The 5,560-nt window shown below is 35.6% G+C and overlaps 1 long non-coding RNA gene across 1 annotated transcript; it reads left to right on the top strand.

Moving 5' to 3' along the window:
• The first annotated feature begins 1,300 nt into the window (after positions 1 to 1,300).
• LOC128669569 (uncharacterized) lies at positions 1,301 to 4,945 on the top strand. The gene is made up of 4 exons (XR_008404658.1): positions 1,301 to 1,399; positions 2,485 to 2,562; positions 3,010 to 3,291; positions 4,811 to 4,945. It is a non-coding gene; the product is annotated as an uncharacterized LOC128669569 (long non-coding RNA).
• The last annotated feature ends 615 nt before the right edge of the window (positions 4,946 to 5,560 follow it).

The following is a 5,560-nucleotide window of genomic DNA, read 5'->3' on the forward strand; positions in this document are numbered from 1 at the left end:
GATTATATTAAGTTATCGTGTCAATTTCCACTAGCTAGATATAAGGTAGATATTATTCAAGTTACATTTAACTACGTGGAATCTGTAGAAGTCAATGACCTGTGGAATTCTTCTGATGATTTTGTGATAACGATAAACATTCAAATGATTCAAATAAGACAATTTTTCGAACATTTTTGAAATTAAAGTTAAAGTCAGTGTAAGTAATACCTATATTGAAAGTTTTTTAAATAATTTTGCAATACTGTTCAAGCATTAATCATTCGATCAGAATGAAATATTTTAAATGCTATTCTTTTTTTGTTTTCATAATTTTTTTGGGGCAAGCATATTATTTTAGAGTAGGTCACAGGCCGGTCTAATAAATGATCAAGACGAAGGATCCAAGTGGAATGAAAGATCACAACATCACAATAAAAAAAAACATTAAACGACTTTCCTAATCACATATTATCACAGCTCCGTATTCTGCGCAATTGGGGTTCATTCACCGAACGAAGTGCATTTTCAGATAATATCGCGAAGGTAATGGCATTAGAAACGGCATTATAGAAGAATTTACTGTAAATAGGTAACATTTTTATTGTATCATTGATCGAAAAATTGACATAGCGTATTTTTGATCAAAATGATTTGATAATTAGATCAAAAATGCGCTATATAATTATATAAATTATGTAATTATATAAATGCATATGCATAAATATCAGTAGTTTGGAGTTTATATATTGCCATTTATTGCAAAAATATGCAATAATTAGCCTTGACACGACTAAACCCTATAATATGTCAAAAACAAAAAAGATATAGTGGACACAAGTGACTTCACAAATGTTGGACTCAAAAAGCGTTTTAATTAAACTTTAATGAGAACAAAAAAAATCCAACTGATATTATAAATGCGAAAGTAAGTTTGTTTGTTACCTCTTCACGCTTTATCTACTCAATTATATAGCTGAGAGTAAGAAAGAAGGACATAAACTACTTGTTATTCCGGGAACAAGTAGGTACCTACATTTCCCATAGGAAAATCACGCGGATGAAGCCGCGGGAAAAACTAGTACTAAATAAAATTGATCGATTAAACTGACATATGATTATCGGGTTTCGGTGTGTGAATGTATTTATAAATTTTATTTTATACACGGGCAACCCTACGGAATGAACGACCGAATGGAAAAATCATGTTTTTCGTTGAAATTATTTTGTTTTTTTTAATGTTCACAACTTTACAAGTAGAGGTTTGTCTTCACGTTGCGAATCCGTGGCGTGTGACGAGTGACAACATCAAATTATAGTGCAACCAACTCGATGTTCAGACGATGGAAACTAACACTTATGTCTTTCATAATAATAATAATATATTAGGACTAATCACACAGATTGAGCTAGCCCCAAAGTAAGTTCGAGACTTGTGTTATGGGATACTAACTCAACGATATAATATTCTATAACAAATACATATATAGATGAATATCCAAGACCCGACCCATATTAAAAATATCCCTTTTTCCTATTATCCTATATCTGTATTTTTTATAGTTTTATTCTTTAGACTAGCCCGCAGCTTCGCCCGCGTGAATTGCATAGCAAAATCTCAGTAATTTTTTTGTCGCGTACTCTGTAGGACTGGTAAACATTCAAATTCGTATTTTTTCTCATCTTTAGTTCAATTTCCTATTTCCAGCTGCGTATCTCGTCCCGCAAACTTGTCCAATCCCGCTTCCTGCTATGTAATGTAGATATCCCGTACCGTTTCCTACATATGGTGCCATCATGTTTTTCGCAATGTGTCCCGTCCCGTTTCCCACTACGTGTCTCCTTCCCATTTCCCGCTCCGATTGCCACTCCCGCTTTCTGCAACGCGTGCCGTCCCATTTTCCATAAGAATTTTCAGCTTTTATCTTGAAAATTGTATTAAGTCCCATATAATCTTTTTACTCTCCCTTTTGAAGGTCGAGGGTTAATTATTAGAAAAATTATAAACACGTATTCATTGATTTGTTGTAAACAACCAAAATTTTCAAGTCACTAACTTCAACGCTGTAGAACTTTCATATTAACAGTTTTTCACTCCTTTTTTTCTGCAAAATTTTAAAGTAAATCATCTCCATGGATTGTTATTTTAATTTTCCTACAGGACCCTCTTCATTTTCCGGGTTGAAATGTCTATAAGTATTTTTGATTCATTATTAGTTTTTTAATTATCCTACGGGAACCTCACCATTTACCGGCATGAAATGTATCTAAAATATTAGCCCGGTATATAAGGTACCTACATACCAAATTTCAAGCAAATCGGTCCAGTAGATTTCGAGTGATGCGCATCACTCAGACAGACAGACAGAAAGACAGACAGACAAAAAAGAATTTTAAAAAATCCAATGTACAAATTTGACCTTTCTTCAATTCTATTATATGTATTGATATATTTCTTTTATCTATGGTTTTATTACTAATCAATTATTCAAATATTAATTGAAGCGGTGGTGGTGCAATGATTAAGATGCCCGGCTGTAGATTCTCTCGTACCACACGAATTTGTATACCAATCTGACTCATGTAAGTAGTTTTCATCGACCACCACTTGTTGATGTCTCACTTCAGTGTAAGCAATTTAATAGAATATGATTTTCTTTACCAACGATACTTATATAGTTAAATCTCGTGTTTGATCTAAATAAATAAAATTCCCCCGTACACACAAGCACTCCGCTCAGTTCGGCGGAACAAATGAAAAACTGGAGTGTTTTTGCGAGTGTGAACACAGCTTAACATTTCACTTTTATCTCTGAACATCTGATCGGTTGCCCTCTATTGAATGGGACACCCGTCGTCGCACCCCATCAACGACTTTTACACCCCAAGACACGACATTGATACCAAGTACTTATCTTTATTACAACGGGAAAGTTTGTCTGTTTGTAGTTGTTTGTCATTCCAATCTCCAGGACTGATTTTTATAATATAATACCAGTAACTAGATTGACCAAAAATTTCCAATTACAGATGCCGAAGGTCGTGTAAAGTGGAACCAATATAAATTCGCAAATTGGGCTCTGTCTTTTAATACAAGAGGAAGTAACGAATGCATCACAAAAGCGGAGTCGCGGACCATCAAGACAGAACATTTTTACGACAGTTTCAACAAAATTACATAGATTCCTTTTAAAGCTTCAATAATATCTGGGAATTCTATAATCCATTGCTCTAAAGGAAAACAGATAAAAAGTTTTCTGAAAAGAAAAGCCTTGTCAAAATCTTCCCTAAAGATGGGTCATATTAAAAACGGTAAGTATAAATTCACTCCATCTTCTGTGTTTTACATTCCCTCCTTTCTACAGGGAACGCTCCAACTGAAAGCCCGTTATTTCTTGCATTCTGTACTAAATTCACAGTTAGGAAATTGAATTTTTCGAATTCCACGTCTCAGGAACCCTCACCAGCCTATCTTGATCCCCCGCAAGGCCCTTTTGCTCCCATAAGCGGATATAACGTTTTATATTTGTATAAAATCGGAGGTCTATATAAGTTGGTCGGGTAGCGTTAGGTACTTCGGAAAACGAAGGTGAAAATCGCCTAAGGTGTCAGAGTTATATTTTTTCAGTAATACGAAATCAATAGCTCTAGTCATTCTATAGTTCGATCAGATACACTTGTCTATACTCTACATTGTATTATAAAGAGGCAAGCGTTTGTAAGTTTATGAGTTTGTACGTTTGAGGCGGGTAGTCTCCGAAACTACCGAAGCGATTTAAAAACTATTTACAATTAACACCATTAGAAAGGTAAATTATCCAAGATTGCTACAGGCTATATTTTATCTTAAAATTCCAACGGGAGCGAAGCCTCGGGCAACACCTTGTATTGTATACTCTGTGACTTCATTTTCATTGGAAGGAATGAAGAAGAAAAGGAAGAAAAGGAATTGAAAAATTTTAGTCAGTCACGGGTTGTCCTCTTTTAAGACAAAACGGATGATAATATTTTCCCCTTTTCCCACTTTATTTCCCTTAAGCCACCATCGAAACTATCTTTTGTAATACAAAAAAATTGCTACTTTTCAAAGCTCAAAATGCGATAAAAAGCATTGCCATGTGAATAAATAAACATACCTATACCTACTTGTTCTATTCAAAGACATTTATAATGCGTGATGTAAATGCGCCAACATTGTAAAGACTTGTATCGGAGATTAAACCAATAGGTATACATGAAAAAATAAGAACTCGGTTCCATTGCTCCGTTTCGTCATATACTCCGTTGTTTTTCATAGGTTTTGGCATGACATTACGTCAAATCATCCATACAATTTTGCGTTGTCCGTCGACGGCGAAGAACGACGACGAATACCGCAGCTCCCGGTAGATTTACTCTTATCTTTAGAAAAACACGAAAGTAATATTTTCCTGTAGACTGTACATTACAGTGTCAAATGAAGTGGGAGCAGCGGAAACGCTTCGCGGTTGCGTGCAGTACCGTTGTGCAAATTGAGTGATTTGCTGAATAATAGTGTTCTTTACACGGTCATTGTAAACAAAAATTCATTACGCCGCAAAGATTCGTACAGGATGACGATGGCATGCGTTTGATTGTACATAGAATGAAGTACAATCAAATTGCTATGGAATTACTGTTGGATGGATAAGGAGTATGGCGACACATGTTCCGCGCACTTTGCGCTAGTGGCGGTTAAGCAACTTCAGCAATGGTCCCTTACCGGGATGGGTAACTTAGACTTCACGTTACAATCAATTATCTAGCAATTAACATTACTATCCAATAAAATTTATTTCATATTCTTTTGCAGAAAATAATTCAACAACAAATATCTCTCTCTCTCTCACATACATCTGCGCGTTTTCCCAGTTCCCAAACCTGCCGTCGAGGCTGATGAAGCAACCGGGACAACATACAACCTAGTATATATGCAGCTGAAATAAATAAAACGAATAAAAAAAGCCAATTCCATATTTCTCCGAAATTTCCGCATGCCGTCAACTTTCCTTTCCATCTTAGAGCGAAATATACAATTGCGTCCATAAAAAATATCACTGGCTGGAAAAAAAATCCGAAAACACGCACCTCGGTGCTCTGGCTAAAAGTGGGACGCAGTAAAAGCCAGCCCGAATCTCATATTCATATGTCGTCCCTTACGACCTAAGGAGTTTATGGCATGAATTCTAGCAATGGACGACGTGCCTACACTTTTTTGGGACTTCAACTTTTTGTTGGTAGGTACGTAAAAATTAATTTGGAAAAAATAGGGGATGTTATGGCCCTATATAGCAAGATCAAGACAGGTAGGTACCAACAGCGGAATGGGGAACCTGAGACAAAAACACTGTTCGTTCACCGAAAGCAAGTTTCGCCGAATATTTTTTTATATCTCAAGATACATAAGTTTTATAAACACGTTCTTACCCAGCCTAACCTAATTGTGTCAAGCAGAACTGCGTTTACCATTTCTTTTATCTATGGCATTTACCGATTAATTGTAATTCATACTCAATCAAATAAATTTTTCGGTAAAACTGCCCCCGTGAACAGTATTTCTGTG

Source organism: Plodia interpunctella, chromosome 4 (assembly GCF_027563975.2).
Source record: "Plodia interpunctella isolate USDA-ARS_2022_Savannah chromosome 4, ilPloInte3.2, whole genome shotgun sequence".
Taxonomy (NCBI): Eukaryota; Metazoa; Arthropoda; class Insecta; order Lepidoptera; family Pyralidae; genus Plodia; species Plodia interpunctella.